General features: G+C 42.1%; 1 protein-coding gene across 1 annotated transcript in view; it reads left to right on the top strand.

Moving 5' to 3' along the window:
* NKX2-1 (NK2 homeobox 1) overlaps positions 1 to 12,830 on the top strand; it is a 74,345-nt gene extending 61,515 nt beyond the window's left edge. The window contains exon 5 of the mRNA XM_029598975.1: positions 12,557 to 12,830. The gene's annotated coding sequence lies outside the window, so the exon portion shown is untranslated. The remainder of the gene's footprint in view (positions 1 to 12,556) is intronic.
* The last annotated feature ends 1,807 nt before the right edge of the window (positions 12,831 to 14,637 follow it).

Here is a 14,637-nt window from a genome sequence, read left to right as displayed (position 1 = left end):
ATGGGGAAGAGATGAGTTAGAAGGGATGGAGGGGTGAGGTTTCATGGTACCTTGGAAAATGGTTTCTTCTTGTTTATACATGGGGCTGGGCAGTAACAACCAGCTGGCATGTATGATGTGTTGAAATGTTTTTCTTTTTCAATAAAGCAGATTTATACATAAAATATGCCTACTGCGTGTATGTGTGCTCCTAATTTTAAGCGGTTACTTGAACAAACGTACTTTGCATATCTTCCTTAGGACTTTGACAGTTGTGACACATGTAGAAAGCAACTTATTTATTTATTTATTTTATTTATTTATCGAGTTTTATATACCGTCATTCGGTTTCATCATAATAATGCCATCATAACGGTTTACAAAAATACAAGGTTACAAGGTTAAGGGGGATAAACAGGGTTTCAAAAAGGTTCAAACTGTTGTTAAACATAGGGGTATCATATGCAAGTTAATTACTGTTCAGTTTTACATTTCACTTCTTAGTTATAATACATAGTTGTGATAAGTTTTATTTATTGTTCAGGTTGGAGTGGAGGGTGATGTTGTTGTGTTGTTCATTGGGTGAGTTGGTATGCTTTGTTGAACATCCATGTTTTTAGATCTTTTTTGAAGGTTTTTAGGTTTTCTTGAGTTCTGAGTTCAGTTGGGAATGAGTTCCAGAGTTTTGGGATACCTAGGGAGATTGCTCTCTTTTTGGTTGAGGTGAATTGATTGGAATGTGTAGGTGGTGTTTTTAGAAGTCCCTTATTTGCTGATCTAAGGTTTCTGTTTGAGGTATGCAGTTTTATAGATGAGCTTAGCCAATTTTCTTGTTTTTCATATATAATTTTATGGAGGATGGATAGTACTTTGTATTCAATCCTGAATCTTATTGGTAGCCAGTGAAGGGAAATAAGTGTTGGAGTGATGTGGTCATGCTTTTTCAATCCAGTGAGGATTCTTGCAGCTGCGTTCTGCTGGATCTGGAGTGGGCGAATAGTGTTTAGAGGTAAGTTGAAAAGGAGTGAGTTACAGTAATCTATGTTGGAGAAAATTAGTAATTGAAGGACTGATCTGAAGTCATTGTTGGAAAGAAAAGGTTTTAAATGACGGAGTATAAGTAGTTTATGATATCCGTCTTTGATTTTTGTTGTGATATGGTTTTTGAAAGAAAGTTCCTTGTCAATTATTACTCCGAGGTTGCTAGCATGATTGATTGGAGATATAACCGTATTTTGGTTCATTAGGTTGAGTGGTGGTATCCGAGGAGAGTTGTTCCTTCTGTCTAATAATATCAATTCAATCTTGTCGAAGTTGAGGATGAGATTTAAGTTGGTTAGTATTTCCTTTATACTGTTTAGGTAAGTGGCTGTTAATTTGTATGTTTCTTCTAGTGATTTTTTTATTGGGATTAATATTTTAATATCATCAGCATAGATGAAGTGGGTCAGATTGAGATTTGATAGGAAGTGGCATAATGGAAGCAGATAGATGTTAAAGAGCATTGCTGATAGAGTGGATCCTTGGGGAACTCCATTGTTTAGATTGATTTTCTTTGAGAGGGAATCATTGAGTAGCACTTGGTAGGATCTTTGTGATAGGTACGAGGAGAACTATTGTAGGGTTGTTTCCTTAGCTCCAATTTCAGATAGACGGTCAATCATGATAGAGTGGTTTACTGTATCAAAGGCTGCTGATAGGTCGAGTAGGATTAGAAAGGAGCTGTGGCCTTTTTCAAAGCCTTTGAGTATGAAGTCGTTCATTGCTAGTAGTAGGGTCTAAGTGTTCAGTTGCTTTCTGAAGCCAAATTGAGTGGGTAGCAGGATGTTGTTTTCTTCTAGGTGGTCAGTGAGCTGTGTGTGTACAACTTTCTCAATGATTTTGGCAAGGAATGGGAGGTTTGATATGGGTTGGTAGTTCAGTTGGTTTTCTGGATCAAGATTATTCTTTTTTAGAATGGGTTTGATGATTGTCGATTTTAGGCATTCTGGGTAGTTTCCTTCCATGAGGGAAAGGTTTACGATTTCAGTTATTGTCTTAGTTATTGGTGGTTCGAGATTTTTTATCGTTGTAATGGGTATGGCATCAACAGGGTGTTTGGCTGGGTTCATTTTTTTAATGATCATTTGGATTTCTAAAGAAGATGCTGTCTCAAAGTTGGACCAGCTTTTTGTTTGAATGTTCAGTAATTTCTGGTCTTGTGAGTCATTTTTTAGGTTGTTCTTTATGAGGATTTTGATTTTTTCATTAAAGAAGTCTGCGAAGTCATTACTAGGGATGTGAATCATTTTTGAACGATTAAAATTATCGTCAGATAATTTTAAAATCGTCCAAAATCGTTAGAGTGCACGATACAATACAAATGCCCCCGATTTATCGTCAGGGGCATTTGTATTGTATCGTAAATAGGGCACGGGAATTATTTGGGGGAGGGCGGGAAAACCGGCACACCAAAACAACCCTAAAACCCACCCCGACCCTTTAAAACAAATCCCCCACCCTCCTGAACCCCCCCCAAATGTTTTAAATTACCTGGGGTCCAGTGGGGGGGGGGGGGGGGGTCCCGGCGCGATCTCCCTCTCCCACTCCACTAAATAAAGCTAATTTTTATTTGTACCTACCCATGTTAACCTCTGGCCTCACAAAAAAATCAGTTCTGGCTATGTCACATTTTCCCAGTGGAGACAGATCTTCAGAGGCTGAAGAAGAAAGCACTGATGCATCTCTGATGTGCCCTGTGCACTTGAAGAACCACTGCTACTGTGCCTCCAATGCATTCTGCAGGCCTAGAGAGCCACTGCTACTCCTTTTCTCCATATGATCCACGGAACTGAAGAGCCACTGACATGGTGCCTTCAAAGTATCCAGCAGGCCTGAAGACTGCTGCAACCCCTTCTCTTTGATGCTTCCTGAGAGCCTGCCTGGCTTCCCTCCTGTTACGTGGGGATGAAAATAAGCAGGGAGTATGGGGAAGAAAATTAAATTAGCAGAGGGAGGGAGGACAAAATGGAATCCAAGGTGTGGGGGATGGGGGTAGGAGTGGAGTCATGGTATTGATCAGGAGGACAGGGAAAACTGAATGGAATTGGATGTAGGAGTCAGAAGTTGTGTGTGAGAGAATAAGAGACTCTGAGAGAATCAGAGAGTCAGAGGCTGGGTGTGAGAAAATCAATAACTCTGAGTGAATCAAAGTCAGAGGATTTGCGTGAGAAAATCAGAAAATTAAAGGCTGTATATGAGAGAGTCTAGGGCTGGATTTACAACTTAGGCATCCTTAGGCATTTGGAGAGGGGGGAATACCCAGAAATCATTAAAGGGTACAGGGGGAGGATAGTGCTCCCTCCCCTCCCCCAGAAATCATGGAGGGAGCAGTGGAGGGGAGTCCCCTATCCATCCAGAAATCATCAAAGTGGGCTGGGAGGACTACCCACTTACTCCCCAGAAATGGGAGTGTGCAGGGCTCCTGCCCAGATCTTCCCCTCTCCCTTTGGTATCCTGCAGCCCCTCTCCTCCTACCTCCAGACTTGCCTACCCTTTCTTCTTCCAGCTTCACATTGCAGCAAGTACTTCCAATAAACTGAGTGCGGGGCCTATGCCCCCAGTGCATGCATACTCACAGGCCTTGCAGTGCTCCACCCCCTGTTCCAGCACAAGTTTCCTCTTACCAAGGAAACTCATGACAGGGTTTGAGCCCCACAGGGCCTGTGAGCATACATGCACTGGCACACAGGCCCCATACTCAGTTTAGGGGACGTTCTTGCTGCAGTGTGGACCTGGAAGAAGAAGAAGAAGAAGAAAGGGTCGACAGACTCTGATGGCGACAAAATCTGCAATTCTCCAGCACCTATCAAAATTTGGCACTGGAGTCAGTTGCCTACATTGCCTATGCCTAAATCCGGGCCTGAGAGAATCAGATTGAAAGAATCAGCCAGAGCCTGTGTGTGAGAGAATCAGACTGACAGAATCAGGCAGGGGCTGTGTGTATGTGTGAAAGAAAAAGAGAGACAAAATCAGGGGCTGCAAAGTATTGATGTTTGGATTCATTGCAGTGATTATTTTATGCTGTTATTATTTTGAATGGACCGAAATTGCATGCTGAATAGTTGATAACATTCTAGAATAGCAAATATGGATAAATTATGCTTATAAAGCTTTTGCTGATGATGGTATATCCATTCTATTAAATTATGAGTTTATATCAGATACCTAAAATCTAAATAGGTATTACCTACAGCTTTTTTTGCTGACCTTTATTACTATATGATCCCATACACTTATGGGATCAAGCTTAGAAACAAAGCTCCCCTCAAATTCTCAAGACTTTTGGGAGTTGGGGGCCTACCCTCACTCCTCTACTTCGGCCTTCCTAAACAAGTACCGGTAAGTCATCAGACACATATAGGCACAGGCCCCTGAGGCCCATTCAAACCTATGCCCTTGCTAGGAATGGACCAGAAATATGGCAATTTCCATGAGGGAGCCAGGAAATAGCCCGCAAAGAGGCTTACTCTTTGGCTATTCCCTGCAGACCTGAATCTGCTGAAGTCTTAAACCTCTAAGGATCTTGTCATATGCACTAATCACATTCAGGGACTGAACCCAATTTGCAGGGGACTCCAGTCCACATAGCTATTCAAGTGCTGCTGAGCACACCCAACAACCTCATTCCACTGTATAGACCCACAAGGCCTCCAAAAAACACTTTGGAAGAAAATAAATAAATCTGGTTCTAATGTGACTGAGCTTTACTTATATGTTGATAGCAGAACAAAAGAGACCTCCAGAACATGAAGCTATTAAACCCAAAATGGACATCTTTTAAAAACTGGAAAGTTTATCCAAATGAAGAAAATAGGAACAAGCATAAATACTGGTAAGTTAGATGAAAAGCATAATAAGGCAAGCCAAAACAAAATTTGAAAAGAAATTTGCTAGAGAGGAAAAATCTCAAAATAAAAACATTCTTCAAGTATATTCAAAGCAAGATGTTTGTGAAGAAGTCAGTTGGATTGCTAGATAACAAAGGGGTAAATAGGGTACTCAGGGAAGGCCATAGCTGAAAAAATAAATTAGTTTTTTGTTTCGGTCATTACTGAGGAGTATATCAGGGAGATACCTACTCTTAAAACATTTTTTGAGGGTGAAAAGTCAGAGGAACAGAAAAAAATTATGGTATTGGGAAGATTCAATAGTGCAAATTGACAAAATAAAGAGTAACAAATCACTGGGACCAGATGGCATATACCTCAGCATTATGAAAACTAAAAAATGAAACTGCAGATTTATTTCTAGTAATCTCTAGCTTCTCATTCAAATCAGCTACAGTACCAGAGGATTGGAGGGTAGCCAATGTAATGCCCATTTTAAAAAGGGTTATAGGGATGATCTGGGAAACCACAGATTTTTTAGCTTGATGTTGGTGCTGGGCAAAATAGAAGAGATTCTGAAATACAAAATTACTGGCCATCTGGCTAGATATAGACTCATGGGGCAGAGCCAATATGGATTTAGTAAAGGGAAATCTTGCCTTACAATCAGTAGGGATGTGAATTGTTTTTTGACGATTTAAAATATCGTCCGATATATTTTAAATCGTCAAAAATCGTTAGAGCCGCGATACAATAACAATTCCCCCGATTTATCATCAAAAAATCGTAAATCGGGGGAAGGGGGAGGGGAAGGGGGAGGGCGGGAAAACCGGCACACTAAAACAACCCTAAAACCCACCCCGACCCTTTAAAATAAATCCCCCACCCTCCCGAACCCCCCCCCAAAATGCCTTAAATTACCTGGGGTCCAGAGGAAGGGTCCCGATGTGATATTTTACTCTCGGACCTCCGGTGCTTGTAGAAATGGCGCCGGTGCTACCTTTGGTTTTTCCGTACGGAAAAACGATTCACGGCAGGAGATCGCTCCCGGACCCCCGCTGGACCCCCAGGGACTTTTGGCCAGCTTGGGGGGCCTCCTGACCCCCACAAGACTTGCCAAAAGTCCAGCGGGGGTCCGGAACGACCTGCAGTCGAATCGTGTTGTCTATGGCCGGCGCTATTTTGCGCAAAATGGCGGCGCAAAATGGCGCCAGCCGTAGACAACACGATTCGACTGCAGGAGGTCGTTCCGGAACCCCGCTGGACTTTTGGCAAGTCTTGTGGGGGTCAGGAGGCCCCCCCAAGCTGGCCAAAAGTCCCTGGGGGTCCAGCGGGGGTCCGGGAGCGATCTCCTGCTGCGAATCGTTTTTCCGTACGGAAAAACGATTCGCATGCAGGAAGTCGTTCCCAGACCCCCGCTGGACTTTTGACAAGTCTTGTGGGGGTCAGGAGGCCCCCCCAAGCTGGCCAAAAGTCCCTGGGGGTCCAGCGGGGGTCCGGGAGCGATCTCCTACGCTCCTGACCTCGGGGGACAAAAAACAAAATGGCACCAGCGCTACCTTTGACCTGTCATATGACAAGGCAAAGGTAGCGCCGGCGCCATTTCTACAAGCACCGGAGGTCCGAGAGTAAAAGATCACACTGGGACCCTTCCTCTGGACCCCAGGTAATTTAAGGCATTTTGGGGGGGTTCGGGAGGGTGGGGGATTTATTTTAAAGGGTCGGGGTGAGTTTTAGGGTTGTTTTAGTGTGCCGGTTTTCCCGCCCTCCCCCCCACTGGACCCTAGGTAATTTAAGGCATTTTGGGGGGGGTTCGGGAGGGTGGGGGATTTATTTTAAAGGGTCGGGGTGGGTTTTAGGGATGTTTTAGTGTGCCGGTTTTCGATTTTCACGATTTTCACGATATTTAAAAAACCCAAATGGCGACGATCCGATTCCCTCCCCCTCCCAGCCGAAATCGATCGTTAAGACGATCGATCACACGATTCACATCTCTACAAATCAGTTAGATTTTTTTGAAAGGATTAATAAACATGTGGACAATGATGAGTCAACTGATAAAGTGTGGATTTTCAGAAGGTGCTCGATAAAGTCCCTCATGAGAGATTCATGAGGAAATTAAAGAGTCATGAGACAGAAGGCAGAAAACAGAGGGTAGGCCTAATGGTCAGTTTTCCAAATGGAGAAAGGTAAAGATTGATCTGGGACCAGTGCTTTTTAATATATTTATAAATGATCTGGAAAAGGAAACGCCGATTGAGGTGATCAAATTTGCAGATGATACAAAATTGTTCAAAGTAGTTAAATCATGAGCCAGTTGTTAGGAATAGCAAGAGGACCTTGTAATACTGGGGAATTGGGCATCCAAATGACAGATGAAATTTAATGTGATTAAGTGCAAAGTGATGAATATATGAAAGAATAGTCCAAACTAAAGGTACACAATGCTGTGTTCCATATTAGGAGTCAGCAACCAGGAAAAGAGCCTTGAAATCTTTCTGGGCTATATTCTGAAGTCTCAGCTCAGTGTGCAGCAGCTGTCAAAAAAGGAAATAGAATGTTAAGTATTATTAGGAAAAGAACGGAAAATAAAACAGAAAGTATCATAATGTCTCTGTGTAGATCCATGGTACAATGCCACCTTGAATTCTGTGTGCATTTCTGGTCATCCACATCTCAAAAAAGACATAGCAGAACTGGAAAAGGTATTGAGAAGGGCAACCAAAATGGAACGGCTCCCCTAAACTGTGACACTTATTGCTAAAGGATGTGGTGAAAACAGTGTATCTAGGTTTAAAACGGGTTTAGACAAGTTCCTGGAGGAAAAGTCCATAAACTACAATTAGCCATGTAGACTTGGGAAAACCACTGCTTATCCCTGGTAATGGACAAGAGGGATTGGACCTATTCTTTGGGATCTTATTGAGTACTTGCAGCCTGGATTGGCTATTGCTGGAGAGAGGATGCTGAGCTTGATGGACCTTTGGCCTGACCTTGTATTACTGTTTGTACTCTGCAGTCACTTTCATCTTCCTGGATACTGCTGTAAATCACACAAAAGGTGGCTCTGAACAAAAACATGCCCAGATTTGAATGCATGACCCAACCTCAGACCAGAACAACTAGCACACTCTGCTGACAGAGAGGACTAAATGACAGATTGTTAAGGTGAACAAAAATCCAATTAACAGCTTTGCTGTTCCCATTACATTTTAAAGAAAATACCTTTGCAACAAGAGGACAAGATTAATAAACTATTGCATTGTTTTAATAGATGGCTGCACAAAAAGACTGCAGTCACTATCCAGCCTTATATATTAGAACACAGTAATTTAAAAAGGTAGACATTTAAGCATGAAAAAGAAATAGATTATGTAAACTGTATAAGCAAAATGCTGTGCAAAGGAAAAACATAATTATGATCCAATGCACCATCTCAGCAATGTGGGTTAACAACAAGAATCACTGTAGAAATCAACTTTCTCAAATTCAAAAGTATGTTGTATTAATACCGTTGACCTGAATCAATAAACTGTTAAGAAGAAGATCCCAGGGGAATATAATGTATTTTTCCTGTGAAGCTGAAGCATTGCAGGAGTAAAGGTAGAGGTGGACTAATATTGCTATGCTGGAACCGACTGCTTTTACCAGCTATCCACTACCACTTCTGTGGGTTTCTCTGGGACTTGGGAGCTGATTCTGCATCAAGTTCAGAATTAACCAATCCTGTATCATTAAGGCATTGCTAAGTCTCAGCTTTAGCGCAGGCTTGAGTGGAAACGCTGTTGATGATGAAACAGATTGTGAATGGGAAAGCCCATCTACACTTCATCTTTTCTTGATTGAGAATCTCTATTACTTGTTTAAGCTCTTTGCTCTTGGTAAAGTTAGGATGGATACGTCATTATGTATTTGGATAGGTTACTCTTCAGACAATGCCTGTGACATTTTTCTTGATTTTTGAAGAGTTGCTTTCTTATCAGTGTTAAGCATGAAGCCTCACAATTAAATCTCAAGGCAGATTGTTATGTGGCATTCTTCGGTAAGCCCTTTTCCATTTTATCAGAATGTTCTCTTCTGGAGCAGATTCTGGGTAAAATATAATTTGAAAGATTTCTTCTTTCACTAGTTCCTCTGCAGGAGGGAACATTGTCGAGTTCAGCAGTCCCCTTATTTGATTCTCTGTCATCTGTTTTTAAAGTTAACCATCCCTGACATTTTCTCATACCTGGCAACTTTTGATTTCCAGTAACCCTGAAATTACTGTGGACTAGCATAGGGGGTGGCAGGATTGGACGTGCACAAACGTACTCTCATACACACAAACTAACAGACTCATATGTTCATGTTCACTCTCTCACACATATACTCACTCTCACTCCTCTTATTCGCCCCCACACACTCTCACATGCTCACTTACTCCTTTACTCTTGATATTCTCTCACATATACACTCTCTCACACTTGATCACTCACTCATTTCTTTCCCTTTTCCATATACACTCACTCACATCCATGTTCACTCATACTCTCACTTCTCTCCCTCCCATATACACATTCTCACTTACACATACTCCTGCTCACTCTACCCAATTACATTCTTAATCACTCTCACATACATGCTTACACACTTCTCTTCCTCCTACACAAACATACATACTCCCAAGCTCACTAATTCACTCTTACCTCCCCCTTCCCAGAAACTACCAATGACAACAGCCTCTACCTTCAGGACAAATGCTTTCTTCTTTCTTTTTCTTCTGTGGGAACCAACACTGCCTGTTTCTTTGTCCACTGTAGATGTCCAATGCTTTTCCTTCTTCAGCTGCATGGCCCAAAGCTGCCCTTATTGCTACTTTGTCCAAGTGGGCTCATCTCTCCTCCTTGTTCCGGTGTGATAGAGGCTCCTCCTCCTTTCTACCCATGCAGTTTCTACCTGGGCCCACATGGACCTATTTTTAGAGCAGCCACCTGGAGTTTTCCGATGTTGACCAGAGACCCAGCACTTCCTTTAGAATTCCAGAGTCTCCAGGCCAAATCCTAAGAGTTCCCAGGTATGTTTATTTGTAGCCAGCAGTTACAAAGCAGAAGGAACAAGAGCAATGAGAAGATGCAGAGTTAATAATGGACTTCAAACTAGGAAATGTTGGCCTGATCACAGCACCACAAAGATCAGCTTCACAGTATCAGTAAGAAAAAAGAGAGGAACCAGCATTAGACCTGACCAGTCAACCCAAAAGTAGTGGCCGGAACATGGTAGACAATACCTGCCACAATCAGCCACACTCTGCCATTTTCCCAATGTGGTAACAGGGATGGGACTACCATGGCTCTCTAATTGCAGAGACTGGAGCAATCACCACAATTTAGCCCCCTTCCCCCCAAGGAGAGCCCTTGGCTGATTAGCATAGGTGACTCTAGGTCGATCTTTGCACAAAAACACCTATACCATGCCAGTTCCTGTAAGCTCCGTAAAATCTCATTTACATATAATGCTACCTCATTTGCATAATTGCCTATTTTAGTGCTTAACCAGTAATGTCATGGGGGACCATCTTAACGTGCACATTATAACAGTAACTTTTAAACAGGTGCGCAGGTGAAAATGTGTGCACATTCATCAGCCTGCGCCCAGGGACACGGCCATTTTATAACATACGCATGCATATGTGCGCATGTTATAAAACAGTCTGAACGCACACACTTGTGTGCACAATTTTAAGTGGGCACATGGCTATGTACGCAAATGCCACTTCTACTGCGGAAGTGGGTGGACTTTAAAAGACATGCGCACCGACACTTTACCCGTTTTACCAGTTCATTCCCAGTTCACTCAGCTAATGGATAGGACTTCCAAATCCCCATAGTTTAATAGCCTCCCTTCTCCCCTGTTAGCTCTGACCCTTAAAACCCCGCTGATGTGTTTATTTTATTTTTTGCTTTACAACTTTAACACCATCCAATGTGAAATCTAGGAACACACATACCCTGCCCAGACCATGCCCACAGCCTCCATACCTCCTTTCAGAAATGTTCATTTGTGTGCGTAGCACGAGAGTCGCGTGTATACAGGCGGCTTTTAAAATCCACTCAGCATGCATCAGCCCAACTTGTGCGCGTATTTCCTGGCTTTGGGGTGCGCCGGGCTTTTAAAATTCACCTTTATGGCCTTTTCTATAACATATTATTTTTAGTATGCTCAAAATGCCTTTACTGTACACTGTATATGTTAAATATATAAATACTTAACTATATCTATATATATATATATATATATATATATATATAACAGTATATATATATATATATATATATATAACAGTATATATATATATATATATATATATATATATATATATCTCCATAAACCTAGTTGTGATACAATTAACAAATTCTATTAATTTACTATATTTTGCAGCAAATTTTAAAAAGGATTTGTATGACTAAAATCCAGTTTTATGAGCATAAATGTGCTTTTGAAAATGACTTGGGGTGAGTGGGGCGAGTAAAAGTAGGGACAGAAGCTATTTTGTGCATATTTTTATGTGCACAATAAAGAGGTGTTCTAGGGGTGGAGTTGGGGGCAGGGAAATTATTTACACACATACTTTCGATTTTCAGAAGTATGCACATAAATCTACACATGCACATTTCTATCTGCTAATGAACAGTTGGGGTCCGCACACTGGCTAATTTTCAAATGGACTCATGAGTATAAGTCCATTTTGAAATTTGTACATGCAAACTGTAGCCCTATGCAGGCCACTGCAAATCACTCTCTCTATTTTAAATCATGATTCAACAGTTTAGGATACATGTCAGTGGAAGTACTATAAAAAATGTAAGTTCTTATATTCTATTGGTGTTTTGCTGTAAGCTGATTTTTAGAGGATTCTCCATATTTTCCTGCTGTACTTTCATTGCTTCCCCTCTGTGAATACTAATGCCTGGCTATATAAACATCAGGTGCTATTTTACATAATAATAACAATAATAACTAGAATTACTGGCTTCTCACTGCAATAAAGCATTTGTTTACAAGCTTCTGGAGACATTGCTACCTAAAGCATTGTCTGGAATTTGATTAAAAAGAAAGATCCTAGAGCTTGTAATGAACAGGTAGAAAGGGCACTTTTTAAAGTACATATTAACTATAAACTTCCTTGAAATGGAAAAAAAAACCCCTCCAATCTGTACTCCACATTGTCTGCATTTGAAAAGTGACTTGGTTTTCACCTAAGTCATAATTACAGTCTACAGTTTCTAATTTCCTTGGGCGGCTTCTGAAAGGCCTACATGGGAGAATGCGTTTAAAGACAGCTTTCCCTGCGAAGCACTGAAGGGGTCCTCCAGAGTGCTAAAAGTCAATCTGCAAACCTAAGGCCATCCGTGCTACTTGACTGCTCTTCCAGTGCATTTTTGATCAGGTTGTTGGTAATAATCTACCTGTGCACTCAGCTACTGCACATTTCATATGGAAAAGATTACCCAACATGCATTCTTATGCACTCAAGCAAAAGCATTGTCATTATTTTGCGATATCAGCAGGGGTTTCAGTTACATTTTAAGTCTTGGGAGCCTTCAAAACACATTCCATGACTCCAAATTTGCAAGCCTACTTATTATTTTGAAAAGCAGGAGAGGAATAACCAAATTTTTCAATGACACCAAACATATTTTCTAAGTAGCTTCCACTCTTATTTCTTTCAGATGTTATGAGAAATCTTGGATACAAGCTACAGAAGGCCGATCAACATTAAAAAAGACCACATCCAGAACTTTAGGATCTATTTCGGCTGGACAAAACTGATGATTTGGGAGGCAGTTTCAAACTTTGTATAAAGTCTATAGGAACATTTTACCCACTGACTTTACACCAGATTTCAAAGCGAAAGTATGTGTATATATGCATTTGATCTTTGTACAGGTAGATTTTTCATTGACAGTTATGCATAGATTGGAAAATAAAATCTTTGGGGGTCTATTTACTAATCTGTGATATTTTCCCTGTTGGTTTGTAAATCCCATGGTATTTTCCCCACTGGTAAAATTCTGCAGGGAAAAATGCTGCAGCTTAGCTGACCCAGAAAAACACCATCGTCTCATATCCCAGGGCCACCATATTTTAAAGGGGCCAATACAGCCTCTGGTGTCCCCCTCTCCACTACCCCTGATGCTCACTTAGCCAAAGATTACAAATGTTAACCAAAAAAGTCTACAAGTTAACCCCATTCCATCCCCAAATCCTTCACCTTTAACCAGAAAAATCATAACCCCATCCTTCTATAGGCCCTTCAGGCCTCCCTTGCTCCCCTGTTTCCCCAGTGCACCTACCATTAGCCCTGCTGGTCTAGTTTAGAAGGCAGGAGTGCCACCTATGCTCTGAGGCTGATGCCATTTTCAAGATGGCACCAGCCTGCCTCAAGCACTTGTAACCCAGACCACTTTTTGGGTTACTAATAAATTTTGCACAGTCTAGTGCAGTTAGAGAAATAATTAGGGGAATATCCATTCATGGACAGCCCTCCCATTGGTGGAGCTGTAATGGATACCCTTGGGTCCTGAGGTATTATAGCAGAGCTCTGACATAGGCTCTGAAGGCAGTATTATTTGAAAGTCAGAGAGAGAGGTTGTATTTTTCCTGAGTTGAGTTGGGCCTACCCGGAACCTCATAAATCCTCCAAGACTCCTCCAGGACAGGCCAAAGGGCTTCACTGCTGTACTCTCACGAGGTGCAGAGTGGCTGCTCTGGGACTGTTTTGGAATTTTAACATTTATTTAGAGGAGCCCTGCTGGAGGCCTGGGCTTTTCCGAAACCAGGGACTGGGGAACCCTGAGCTGAAGACTCCCAGTGTTTAGGGAAGATCTGCCCTCCGCTTGAGCCTCAGTGAGGAAGGGGGTGTAGTGACCCGCTGCATAGGATTTCCTGATTTCCTGATTATGTAAGTTGGGGAAAGAAGATTTGTTTTCCAACATCTGGGAGAAAGTGTTTTTCTGCCCCTCTTCCTGCCCATCCAGCGGACTGGCAAATCCTGCAGTCCACCAAGGATTCCTACCACATGGGATCCCACCAGAAAATTAATCTACTATCTGTGAGTAAAAGATCCACATTAAAGGGAGGACACCCATCTGGCATCTACCAAAGCTCTGAGGGATAGAGACATTAAAACTTGTGCCACGATAGATTTTTGTGCCATCGCGAGGGGTTTCCCATCCATCCAAGGGGGCATAGCCCAGAAGGTCCACTGCACAATCTAATCCAGAAGTGTGGATAGATTCCGGGTCTAATAAAGACTACTGCACATATAGAGGAGAAAAGATCTGTAATTTAAAGAGAAACTGCATAAACCATGGTGTGTGATTTAACATATTTAATTGTGCCATTCAACAAAGCTGTATCAGTTAGAGATGTGATTCAGCCAAACCTTTTGGCTCAGCCTTTGTTATCAGCCCGCCGCAGGAAATTTTGTTTCCTGTGGTTCAGGCCGATTTTTTTCAGCTGTGCCGAACTGAAACCCCTCCCAACCCTTAAGATTTAATTAATTACAATCCTCCACCCTCCCGACCCCCCCAAAACTTGCCTAAAGTCCCTGGTGGTCCAGCAGGGTTCCCGGGAGCGATCTCCCGCTCTCGGGACATCGGCTGCCAGTAAACAAAATGGTGTCGGTGGCCCTTTGCCCTTACCATTGACAGGGGCTATTGGTGCCATTGTCCAGCCTCTGTCACATGGTAGGAGCAATGGATGGCTGGCGCCATCTTAAAAAATGGTGCTGGCCATCCATTGCTCCTAC

The sequence above is a fragment of the Rhinatrema bivittatum genome, chromosome 4, assembly GCF_901001135.1.
Source record: "Rhinatrema bivittatum chromosome 4, aRhiBiv1.1, whole genome shotgun sequence".
NCBI classification, from domain to species: domain Eukaryota; kingdom Metazoa; phylum Chordata; class Amphibia; order Gymnophiona; family Rhinatrematidae; genus Rhinatrema; species Rhinatrema bivittatum.
Note: the sequence above shows the minus strand (reverse complement) of the source record. Positions and strands in the feature narration are given on the sequence as shown.